The 13,560-nt window shown below is 37.8% G+C and overlaps 1 pseudogene; it reads right to left on the bottom strand.

Moving 5' to 3' along the window:
• Positions 1-446: 446 nt before the first annotated feature.
• Positions 447-565, bottom strand: LOC148519919 (5S ribosomal RNA; annotated as a pseudogene).
• Between the last annotated feature and the right edge of the window lie 12,995 nt (positions 566-13,560).

The raw sequence follows: 13,560 nt of genomic DNA, 5'->3' as shown, positions 1-13,560 counted from the left end.
TATACCCCCTTCATAAGGATAAACAAGCATAGATTCCAATCAATTATGACATCACTTCCTGTTTGGAACACCATGTGTTGTTAAATTAGAGTAAGATTATTAACTTATAAGGAGGACCAATTCCTTTACTGATTATCTATATCTCTATATATATATATATCTATATATCGAGAGTCACATTTAGTACTGTGTTGTGAATAGTTCATAAAATAAAAAATTAAAAAATTAGCTCCCATGATCGGGCCCTGGACTGACGTCACTTCCGCCCATTTCTGCATGCCGTGCTCATCACTTCTGCCCATTTTCCAATAGTACACGTCACTTCCGTCCATGTCCAGTAGTTGTATATGAGGTTATCTCTTTGAGAATCAATTTGATGTCAATTCTTCAGAAATAATTTCCAGTTCATAATAATTTCATGGGGTTACACTTATGCTTCCCACACAAAACTACAGTACCTGATCTTCCCCAGAGGTCTCCCATCCAAGTACTATTCAGGCCAAGCATTGCTTAGCTTCCAAGATCAGGCGAGATTGGGCGCACAAACCCTGGTATGACTGTAGGTACCATTAGGACGCATTATGTGCTTTCTCTATCATTACGACATGCGTCTTACAGTTATAAAAATGGAGCTATTTTGTGACTGTTGTTGAATCTTTTGGGGATCATGGTGTCCAGTTTGAAGATCCAGTACATCTCTCTTCTGGATAGTTTATTTGCTAGATCTCCTCCTCTATCTCCTAACATGACATGTTCAATTGCCTTGAATGTAAGTTCATCGGGATCTGAATTATGGTGGAGACTGAAATGTTTTGATACCAGATGACCTTCCACCTTATTCTTAATATTTCGTACCTGTTCCTGTATTCTTAGTTATAGCACACGTTTAGTTTTGCCCACGTACTTCATTCCACAGGAGCATTCAAGAAGATATATAACAGATGAAGAATTACAGTTAAATGCTGTTTAATTTTGTATTCCTTATTGTTCAGGGAGTTGTTAAAAGTTTTCCTTTGTCGATGTACGTATTTGCATATATTGCATTTGCCACATTTGTAACTTCCAAGGCAATTCTGTAAGGGAATAGATCTTGAAATATTGGAATTTCTTAGCATACTAGGTGCCAGAGCATCTTTCAAATTTTTAGCTTTCCTAAAAAGAATGGGGGGTCTTGGTGGTAAAATCTCTTTTAGGACTGGGTCCATTAAGAGAACTTTCCAATGTTTAATGAAGGAGTTCTTAATCATTTTCTCTTGTGCACTGTATGTCATGATGAAGGGAATTATTTTCTTTTCTTCTTCTTCCTTCTTATATTCCAGTAAGTCATTTCTCTCCAGAGTTTTAATCTTATTTTCTGCTTCCAACAACACCATGAAGGGATATTCTTTTTCCAAAAATCTATTTGTGTAAAGCTTTATTTGTTCATCACACATTTCCATTTTGCTACAATTTCTTTTTATTCTGTGGATCTGCGAGAATGGTATGTTCTCCTTCCATTTCTTTAAATGTCCACTTTTATAATAGAGGTAGCTGTTTGTGTCTACTTCTTTTATGAAGTTCTTTGTAAGCACTTGTCTCCCATCTCCAGTTAAAACCAAGTCCAGGAACTCAATGGATGTAGCATTCATGTTGTGTGTGAATTTTAGATTCATATTATTGTCTGTAATATGATCCAGGAACAGTTTAAAAACTCCTTCAGACCCTTCCCATATTATTAAAATATCATCTATATACCTTTTGTATAAAATGATATTCTCTTTAAAAGGATTATTTTCATAAATATATTTCTCCCTGCACCCCATAAAAATGTTGGCAAAACTCGAGGCAAATGTGGTCCCCATTGCTGTACTGCAGATTTGCCAATAAAAATCCTCTAAAAATGTAAAATAATTGTGATCCAGAATAAAAGTCATTATGTCACATAAAAACTCTCTATGTGGAGTACTAATTGATGTATCTGATTCAAGAAATTCCCTGCAAGCAGTAATCCCTTTACAATGTTCAATACATGTATATAAAGATTGGACATTGATTGTGTCCCAAAAATTGGAGTCTTTCCATGCAATGTCTTTTATGATCTGTAGTACATTGGTGGTATCTTTAAGATAGGACTGAAGTTCTTTAACATATTTTTGCAGGAAAATATCTACATATTCAGATAAATGTGAGGTTAAGGAATTTATTCCTGCAATAATAGGTCTTCCAGGTGGATTCTCCATGGATTTGTGAATTTTCGGAAGAAAGTAAAAAATGGGGGTGGTGGGATTAGTCTGGAGGAGATATTGGAAATCATCTTTTGTAAGTATCCCATTATGTAATCCATATACTAAAAGTCTCCTCAGTTCATCAAGGTATTTCTCCAATGGGTCCTCTTTTAATAGAACGTATGAGTTAGCATCCCCTAGAAGTCTGATTGATTCCTTGATATATTGGGATCTGTCCATAATGACCAATTCCCCCACTTTGTCAGTTTGTTTTATCAAGATATCCTTGTTCTTCTGTAAATTCTTCAATGCCTCTTTCTCCTGGTTCTTTAAATTTTGTCCAATGATTGGTTTCGGATCCTCATCACAAAGGTCCTTTTTAACTATTTCATAAAAAATGTTCAAATGTATCCCTTTTGATTCCATTTTCAATTTTCCTTTCAGTCCCAATTTGGATTCATTCTCATTAAGAATTTTTAAAACTGCATTATCTTTTCTTTAAAAATGTCTTTTAAGTGTAAGGTTCCTCCCAAATTTATTGAGATTAATAAATGTCTGGAACCTATTCATATTACATGTGGGTGCGAACGTAAGTCCTTTATTGAGCAGGGAAATTTCAGGTATAGTTAAAACATGCTTTGATAAATTAAAAATCCCTCTTTCCTTAGGATCTATAATATGTTCCTCCTTTTGTAATTTCTCCCTCCTGCCTCCTCGTAACCCTCTTCTTCTCTTGCTCTTCTTTTCATGGGCGAGGCCAATCTCGTTGTTTCCTTGAAGAAATTTCTTTTTGGATTCAGTGGGTCTTGATCTAGGCTTGGGGATAAAAAATTATCTGAGTTACTGTTAGAATCATATCTTTGAGGCATAGAGAACCGGTTCCTTGTATGGTGTGTCTTATACAGGAGTGCTTCTATAGCCTCTGCCTCCCTTCTAAAACTCTGTTTCCTTTTATATGGTACTGTTCTCCATGTAGATTTCTCCTTCATTGGTTTATTCATAATTTGTTGTCCTGTAGTTTTATGGAATCTACTCCAATTTTTTACTTTATTGGAGTCATAACCCTGTTTATCTCTAATTAATTTTTTCTCCTTTCCTTTCATGACTTCCTCTTGGATATGGTCCAATTTTCGTATAATACTACATCATTGGTTTTATACTCCTCATTATCTTTAAATTCCTCCATCTGTATCTCTTTTCTCATTATCTCTGATTCCAGTTCTACAAGAGTGCCCTTTTTCTCAATTATAATTAGTTTCATAAGATCCATAGAGCAGTTATGTAGAATTTTTTCACATTTGTTCATAAATTCTGGATTATCCAGTCCGAAGGTGGGATTTTTTAAAATTCTGAGACCTCTTGATACTCTGTTAACTGAAATATAATGTTCAAGTCCTTTTATGTCCCACCAAGTCTTAATCTCCTTGGTTAAAAGTTTTTCAAATTCCCAGAACATGTTATCCAAGTTTTCAATAGGAACATTTTCCTGTATTAGAACTTGGTCCTCATTAAAATTTCTCTGACATAAATCACTCCTTTTAGTGAAACGTTCATTGTTTCTGTACATTGTGTCTACTTATATTAGGGGTTTTCTAAAAAGGCTGATATGATCAATAACCACAATTTATAGAAAAAAATGAAGATTACAGTGCCACTTTTAATATAGACCCTCACTTATATGAGTTCCTAATAAAACTGTATATTAAATCTTACTTATAACCAAACATGTAAATGTGAATCAAACTTAGGTATTTTCACAGCACCCCCCAATAATATGGGTGTCAGCTCAACCAGAAAATCTGCAGCAGTGGCAATCTGCTACACATAGAAAAATACAAAAAAAGAAAATGGAGCAGAGCACCTAATGTGCCAATATACCTTAAAATATGTATATAAATATAACAAAGTGCTCAGTGATAAATAAAAAGTGCAATCGTGCTCTATTTTAACCTTACTGGATAAGGACAATATAAATATATCAACTTAAATGTTTAAAAAACAATAAATGACTGATAAATATGTTATAAATACTTCGTAAACATTTAAAACAAAATTCCTATAATCCTGCACGATAATAAGTGCAATAGTAAATAAAGTTTAAAAGTATATATATTTATTTAGAACAACACCACTGTCCTCAAATCCATCAGGACAGTATACAGAAAACAAACATGTATATAAAAAAGGAGTAATAAAAAATTGTTAAAAAATTAAAAAAAATATATATAGGAGTAGCTAATCTGATCATGACAATGGTAAGTTCATGAAAGGAGAAGATATAGGAGCCTCCAACGCGTTTCGTCCTTTCCTTGCACTTCTTCAAGGGATACAAGAGCTCCTGTGGGGTGTCTGATATTTATACCCCCTTCATAAGGATAAACAAGCATAGATTCCAATCAATTGTGACATCAATTCCTGTTTGGAACACCATGTGTTGTTACATTCGAGTAAAATTATTAACTTATAAAGAGGACCAATTCCTTTACTGGTTATCTATATATATATATCGAGAGTCACATTTAGTACTGTGTTGTGAATAGTTCATAAAGTAAAAAATTAAAAAAATTAGCACCCACGATTAGCACCCCTGGACTGACATCACTTCTGCCCATTTCTGCGTGCCGCGCTCATCACTTCCGCCCATTTTCCAATAGTATGCGTCACTTCCGTCCACGTGGATGGGGTGTTCACACTCCTTGGCCAGTCATAACACTGCCGTCCATTACTTCCGCCCGGAGTCATCACTTCCACCCTTATGTCGGAGGACATTTTAGTGCTCCCATTATTGGATGCATTGGTAGCTATCTTGGTACACCCACAGATGTTTCTTATGTTGTTAATCCAATTTTTAGTAGATTTCAATTACTAAATGATACAATAAAAGGGGGGGGTGTTACTGGAATATAAGAAGAAGAAGAAGAAGAAAAGAAAATAATTTCCTTCATCACGACATACAATGCACAAGAGAAAATGATTAAGAACTCCTTCAGTAAACATTTGAAAGTTCTCTTAATGGACCCAGTCCTAAAAGAGATTTTACCACCAAGACCCCCCATTGTTTTTATTAAAGCTAAAAATCTGAAAGATGCTTTGGCACCTAGTATGCTAAGAAATTACAATATTTCGAGATCTATTCCCTTACAGAATTGCCCTGGAAGTTACAAATGTGGCAAATGCAATATATGCAAATGCATACATCGACAAAGGAAAACTTTTAACAAGTCCCTGAACAATAAGGAATACAAAATTAAACAGCATTTAACTGTAATTCTTCATCTGTTATATATCTTAAGTGCTCCTGTGGAATGAAGTATGTGGGCAAAATTAAACGTGTGCTAAAACTAAGAATACAGGAACATGTACGAAATATTAAGAATAAGGTGGTGACGGTACCTAAAGATGGCCCTAGTTTTCTCCTAACTGGTCGAATAAACGAGAATTGTACACAGATTGCTTCTCATGATACTTACTGCACGTGTTAAATTCAGAATGGAAGGATAAGGATAAGAAACAAAGGTCCAAGTCGGAAGTCGGTAGTAGATCCGACAGTGGATCTCATCAAGATATGCGTCAGTTCCTAAAATCCGCTGGTACAAATACTTCAGGTGTTACTTCAATGCCATCCTCCCCTACTGTATCTTCCTCCCCAGATAGATTATCACCGGAAGATACTCAGCCTACCAATACTCCAGCTTCTACAATACGGGATGAGATCAGTGAAATCCTTTCTCATGTCAGATCATTGCCTACGAAGCAGGACTTTCAATCTCTGGAGATCAGACTACAGGCCACTATGCGCCAAGAAGTGGCTACCATTCAATTGGATATGGCTGAACTGGCGAATAGGATAGACGATCTGGAAGATCATAAAGAGGCGTCCGGTGATGCTTTTCTGCAATTCACAGATGTTCTTTCTCATCAACAATCCAAGATTCGTTCTCTTAAATCACGTATAGATGACTTAGATAACCGCGGTAGATGCAACAACATCAGAGTACGAGGCCTTCCTGAGGATGTTACTCAGCCCAATCTCATGGAGGCACTTACGAAGATCTTTGGTGAGATTCTGGGCCTAGACACTAATAGTGAGATCCTGTTTGATAGGGCGCATCGTGCTCTCCGTCCTAGAGGTCTAGCTACCGACAAACCCCGTGATGTCATCTGTTGCCTTCATTATCACACCCAAAAAGAAGCCATCTTGCAGAAAGTTCGCAAACTTGAAGAGGTTGATTTTAATGGAGATAAGATTCAGCTGTTTCAGGATCTATCATGGCATACCTTGCAACAAAGGAAAACCCTGAGACCACTAACGGAACAGCTTCACAAGCATTCCCTGAGATATCACTGGGGCTTTCCATTCAATTTACAAGTCACCCACAATGGGAAAAGTATCATTCTCCATTCACCAACAGATCTCCCCTCTTTCTTCTCAACTCTGGGTATCGTTCCTGTGCCACTTCCCGACTGGGAGGCCTTGCACAGCCCCTTGGTGATTGCTTCCATACCCTCAGAAGGAGACTATTGGCAACGAGTATCCAATACAAAGCGGAAGACAAGGCGTCTGTCTCTACCAGCACATTCGGAAGAAACTTGATCACCTCGTCTAGTATTAGAGATTGGTGAGACTGTTCCGATCTTTCCCTAATAAGGATTTAGATCCTAATCCTATATTGAAATGTTTTGATGACATTATGTATTTTGTTGCCCTTCATACATTTCTATATTTCTAAATAATCATAGTAATTTCTGTGATATTTTTATAGTATATGTCTGTCAATTTTATGTATGTACGATTCTCTTTGATATTTCCTTAATAGGAGTTAATTTAACTTTATATAACATTATGTTTAATGGGTTGTTACTGTTACCATCCCTCCGAACCCCACTGTGCTGCATTCCACAATATCCTGGATATGAAGCAGATTTTTGTCTCCTGGTTATCCAGATGCAGCATTCCGATGTTTCATTTGCTTTCTATATTTACTGTTTTAGATATGTATTTTCTATTCACGATTATGTGTTTTTTTTTCTTTTCGTTTCCTTTTTTTACCATTCTCTTTTTCCTTCACTCTTCCCTTATCCCATACCTTTGTGCCCCCAAGGGAGACTTGTGTAGGTGGGTGACTATTAATATGTTTTGGTGGACTATATGTCACGCTACTTGCACATTGACAAAGTATGTCTAGTCGAAAGCCTAGGTTAAAAATTGTTTCTATTAACGCTAAAGGATTGAATATCCCGGAAAAAAGATCCCAAATGCTTAGGTCTTTTCGTGCAGATAAGGTAGATATAGCTCTTATACAAGAAACGCACTTTAAAAATAGCCATGCCCCTTCCTTAAAGAATTATTATTACCCACATGCATTTACTAATGATAATTCAGCCGGCAAAACCTTAGGTGTTGCTATTTTTTTTGCTCGCCATCTCCTGATCTCTGATGTCTCCATACATAGACTTGTGGAGGGTAGAGGTCTTCTGGTTAAATGCACAATTCATCACCAGCATTTTTCTTTATTAAATCTGTACACGCCCAATTCTGGGCAGCCTTCCTTTATTGCTTCAGTTTTGGATGAAGCCGATACTTTTTAGAAGGGATTATAATTGTTGGAGGTGATTTAAACTGGCCCCTCGATCCCTTTCGAGACACCTCTAATAAAGCATCACATAGGCCGGGGAAGGAGTTCAGATGGGTGATATGCACTCTACACGACCACCAACTGGCTGATTCCTGGCGAATAACCCACCCATCTGAATCCGATTTCACCTTTTTCTCCCGCCCACATCACACTTATTCAAGAATTGATTATTTATTTTTAAGTCATCGACACACTTCACATCTGATACTTCAATAGGATCAATAACATGGTCTGACCATGCACAAGTTTTTCTTACACTCTCCCTCCCCCAACACTCGCTCAACCCTTGGTCATGGCGTTTCAATGATCTTCTCTTACAAGATGCTTATTGTAAATCCCAGATTGAATCCTCTTTGGATTCTTATATCGAAAAAAATGACCAAGATGACATTTCCAAGGTAACGGTCTGGGAGGCACACAAATGTATTCTGCGGGTAAATGTATACAATTAGGTTCTTACCTTAAAAAACTGAAAACATAACAAAGAGATTCCATTCTCGCTGAGATCAAATCCCTAGAAACATCACACAAAGCCTCTTTGTCTCCTCATTACTATTCTAAATTGGAGGAAGCTAGAGCTGCCCTCCATAGACTTTCCATGGATAAAATTAAGTTGTCATACCGAAAATGTTGCAATCACTTCTATCAATGGGGAAATAAACCGGGTAGGATGTTGGCTAAGGCATTACGTGAGCAGCGTGCAGTCACATTTATACAAGCCATAAAAGACGAAAATGGTCAGACCCACAACGAGACAAAAAAAATTGCTGAGGCCTTCCGCTCCTATTATACTAAACTTTACAATTTAAAAAATGCAGGCCATAACTCTGATACTTTCAATCATCAAGAAGCAATAGCATCGTACCTCCATTCAGTTAATTATCCGACACTATCTCAAGAAGAGGTTGATACGCTTGATTCACCCTTTCTTGTTGAGGAAGTTGACCAGGCGATTTCCTCTTTGCCAGCTGGGAAAAGCCCCGGTCCAGATGGATTCTCTTCAGCCTACTATAAGGCTTTTAAGGATAGACTGACTCCCATCCTAACTTGTACTTTTAACTCAATTTCAGATAAGTCCCGTTTCTCTAAACAATCGCTTGAGGCACATATCACTGTCCTGCCTAAAGAAGGTAAGGACCCCACCTTATGCCCTAGCTACAGGCCTATCTCACTCCTCAACATTGACTTGAAGATTTTTGCTAAACTCTTAGCCAACCAGTTGAAACTCCTTCTGCCCAAATTGATTCACAATGACCAGGTGGGTTTTGTCCTAGGCCACGAGGCTAGAGATAATACCACTAAAGTTATTAATTTAATACATCTTGCCTCTCTTTCCTCCTCACAGTCTATTATATTATCGACTGATGCAGAGAAGGCATTTGACAGGGTTGACTGGAAGTTTATGTCGAGCCTTCTGCGCCACTTGAGTTTGGGGTCGGCCTGTTTGCATAGAATTTTAGCTCTGTACGATGCCCCATCGGCGAAAATAAGAGTAAATGGGTCTCTCTCTGATTCATTCAACATATCAAATGGCACGAGGCAGGGGTGTCCACTCTCCCCTTCTGGCATACACATAGGCGGACAGGAACATAAACTAGCCCTCTTCGCAGACGACCTCCTTGCATTGATTACTAATCCAATTACTTCTCTCCCGAACCTTTTACTAGAATTCCAGAAATTTGGTATGCTTTCAAATTTTAAAATGAATCAATCTAAATCTGTGGCTATGAACCTGACTGCACCTCCGTCCCTGGTAAACTGTTTGAAACAGTCCTTCTCTTTTGTCTGGCACCCTACTAGACTCGAATATTTGGGTGTCTGTCTGACTAAAGATCTTTCTCAATTGTTCTTGAATAATTTTACGCCATTATTACAAGTTATTCGTAATTATTATACTAGATGGCGCACCACACGTCTATCCACAATAGGTAGAATCAATGTTGTGAAAATGAACTCCTTACCCAAAATTCTTTATCTTATGCAAACCCTTCCAATTCATATCTCCCCATCTTGGTTTGCGGAAGTGGAGCGTCTCATCCGTAGGTTTGTTTGGAACAGTCTCACACTACGTTTTAAGCATGCTATACTATACCGCCGCAAACGTGAAGGTGGCTTGCAGCTTCCGCACATTATTAGTTATTATCATGCTTAACCGTGTGCTGGAATGGTCTAGAGCAAAAGGTTCCAAGCAGTGAATTATGATGGATTAAAGCGGTCTGGGTCAGGCTACAGAAATTGTCCCTTGGCTCCCCAAACTCCCAACCATTACACACCCTACCATTACACCCACTTTACGTTGCTGGAAGAAACTCCGTTGTCTACCCCATATTTCATCCATTACTTCCCCTCTCACATCCTTTCTAGGCAACCATGACTTTTCCCCTGGATTCCACATACTATCCTTTAAAAACTGGTTGACTAAAGGGCTCTTTCGAATAGGTCAGATGGTTGGTTCGTCGGGGGTGCATCCTTTCACAGAACTCCAAGAGTCTTGTGACTTTTCCCGATCCGAATTTTGGAAATATCTTCAGGTAAGACACTTTATTACCTCCACATGCAAACTTAATGATCTTAATAGGTCCCCTACCTTATTTGAATCCTTATGTTTAGCCTCTCAAACTCCATCTCATACTATATCTACATTATATTCAGTAATTATTGGAAATTTGTTTAAAATGCCCCCATTATTCACAAAAGTATGGGAAAAAGAACTTCAAGATTCAGTTCAGGATATCGATTGGGGGGTGGTTTTTAACAATACATTTGCTAGCTCTTCCTGTGTAGCTACTTTTGAAACGCTTTACAAAGTTCTATCACGCTGGTATAGATACCCTGTCCTTCTAAATAAAATGTTCCTGCAGGTTACTAAGAATTGCTGGAGATGTAATTTGGCTCCGGGTAGCCTTTTACATATATGGTGGGACTGTCCTTCCCTAGTCCCATTTTGGAGGAATGTGTTTGAATGTTCTAAATCAATTCTTGGAGGGAAGGTTCCCAGAGATCCTGGGTTTTGGCTTTTGAATATAACCTCTTCCACCGCTTCATATAAGAATTCCCTATTAAGGCATCTAAATAATGTGCACTCAGTCTTTGTAAGGCGTTCCTGGTAAAGACTGCAACTTTTATATAATCCATTGTGAAACGGTTTAGTCTTCCCTTACTAGTCATGTCAGAAGCCTTTTTCACTCAGCCAGGTTTGTAGTTCCTTGTCATAATAACCTTTGACCAAGATGGCTACCAATGCATCCAATAATGGGAACATTAAGATGGCCACGGGTGTATACGCGAGTTGGAGCACTAAGATGTCCTCCGACATAAGGGTGGAAGTGATGACTCCGGGCGGAAGTAATGGACGGCAGTGTTAGTGTCTGGCCAAGGAGTGTGAGCGCCCCATCCACGTGGATGGAAGTGACGCGTACTATTGGAAAATGGGCGGAAGTCATGAGCACGACACTCAGAAATGGGCGGAAGTGATGTCAGTCTGGAGCCCGATTGTGGGAGCTAATTTTTTTATTTTTTATTTTATGAACTATTCACAACACAGTACTAAACGTGACTCTCGATATATATATAGATAATCAGTAAAGGAATTGGTCCTCTTTATAAGTTAGTAATCTTATTCTAATTTAACAACACATGGTGTTCCAACAGGAAGTATTGTTATAATTAATTGGAATCTATGTTTGTTTATCCTTATGAAGGGGGTATAAATATCAGACACCCCACAGGAGCTCTTGTATCCCTTGAAGAAGTCCAAGGAAAGGACGAAACGCGTTTGTGGCTCCTATATCTTCTCCTTTCATGAACTTACCATTGTCATGATCAGATAAGCTACTCCTATATATTTTTTTTTCATTTTTTAACAATTTTTTATTACTCCTTTTTTATATACGTTTGTCTTCTGTATACTGCCCTGATGTGTTTGAGGACAGTGCTGTTGTTCTAAATAAATATATATACTTTTAAACTTTATTTACTATTGCACTTATTATCACGCATGATTATAGGAATTTTCTTTTAAATGTTTACAAAATATTTATAACGTATTTATCAGTCATTTATTGTTTTTTAAACATTTAAGTTGATATATTAATATTGTCCTTATCCAGTAAGGTTAAAATAGAGCATGATTGCACTTTCTATTTATCACTGAGCACTTTGTTATATTTATATACATATTTTAAGGTATATTGGCACGTTAGGCGCTCCGCTCCAGTCTCTTTTTTTGTATTTTTCTATGTGTAGCAGATTGCCACTGCTACAGATTTTTTGGTTGAGCTGACACCCATATTATTGGGGGGTGCTGTGAAAATACAGTTTGATTCACATTTACATGTTTGGTTATAAGTAAGATTTAATATATAATTTTATTAGGAACTCTAATAAGTGAGGGTCTATATTAAAAGTGGCACTGTAATCTTCATTTTTAAACAAGTGATATGTTTTTTGAAACAAGTGATATGGAGTGACGAAACTAAGATATCGATATTTGGTAGTGATGGGGGAAAATATGTGAGACGTCAAACCGGGGAAGAGGTACATCCAGTTTGCATTCAAGCGACAACAAAGAATCCTACAAGTGTTATGATCTGGGCATGTATGACAGCAGATGCTGTAGGCCACCTTTATGTCATAGATGGCACACTGAACAGCAGAAAGTACATTGACACCATCCTACAACCAAAACTTCTACCTTCTATCAGGGATCTTTGTCCAGATAATGTCCTATTTTTTTTTCAGCAGGATTTTGCTCCCTGCCACACTGCATGGACATGCCAACAGTGGTTTACGGAGAATGACATACAGGTGCTGGGATGGCCAGGAAACAGCCCAGACCTGAACCCCATAGAACATTTGTAGTTCCGATTGAAAAAACTGGTACATCTGAGGCATCCATCCAATAAAAGACAATTAATTGAGGCTATAATTTTCTCAGGGCACTACATAATAAAGAAGGAAGAGCTCCAAACATTGGTTGGCTCAATGCCACGTCGCTGTGCTGCTGTCTTGAAAAATAAAGGATACCCAACGAAATACTGATAGGACAGTAATATCATAAGTACACAGGGATTTTCACCATAAGTGTTGCTTTCACTGCATAACTTCCCTTGTACTGCAAATATTTGACATTTGTTCATTGTGTTGAATTCAGCATTAAATTTCCTTTCATTTAATATTTAAATCATTGCACTGCATGAAGTGTAACAGTTTTTATATGCATTCGAAGTTGAAATCTCAAAAACTGTCCGCAACTTTGGCCACCACTGTATGTATATATATATATATATGTGTGTATATATATATATATATATTATTGTCTACCTAATCCTAATTGTGTATGATACAATTTAGCATTTAAAAAGGCTATAATTCACTAAGAAATCTGTCTAGTAGTGTGCTCCTTGCAGGAGACATGGGTGAATGGGTAAACTTGTAGTCAAACAGTTGATTGGTTTAGCTAACTGGGCAGGACAGAGCAGAAGTGAGTAGGGGACAGTGTCAGGGGGAGGTGGCATGAAGCAGAGGAGGCCGGTAGCCAGTAACTTAGAATAAAAGGAAAGAATGCTACCCAGATGGCGCCCCGGCTGGAAACAAGCACCTGGTGCATGAGCTCTACCCTCTCTATGCCTCTGTATGGCCGCATCTACATTCTCAGCTGCTCTCTCAATAATGAACCCACCTCTTTCCTCGGCTACACTCCAGCACTTGGTCTTCCTACT

The sequence above is a fragment of the Taudactylus pleione genome, unplaced genomic scaffold, assembly GCF_031769625.1.
Source record: "Taudactylus pleione unplaced genomic scaffold, aTauple2 ptg000179l, whole genome shotgun sequence".
Classification (NCBI taxonomy): domain Eukaryota; kingdom Metazoa; phylum Chordata; class Amphibia; order Anura; family Myobatrachidae; genus Taudactylus; species Taudactylus pleione.
This window is presented reverse-complemented; position numbering and strand designations above follow the sequence as displayed.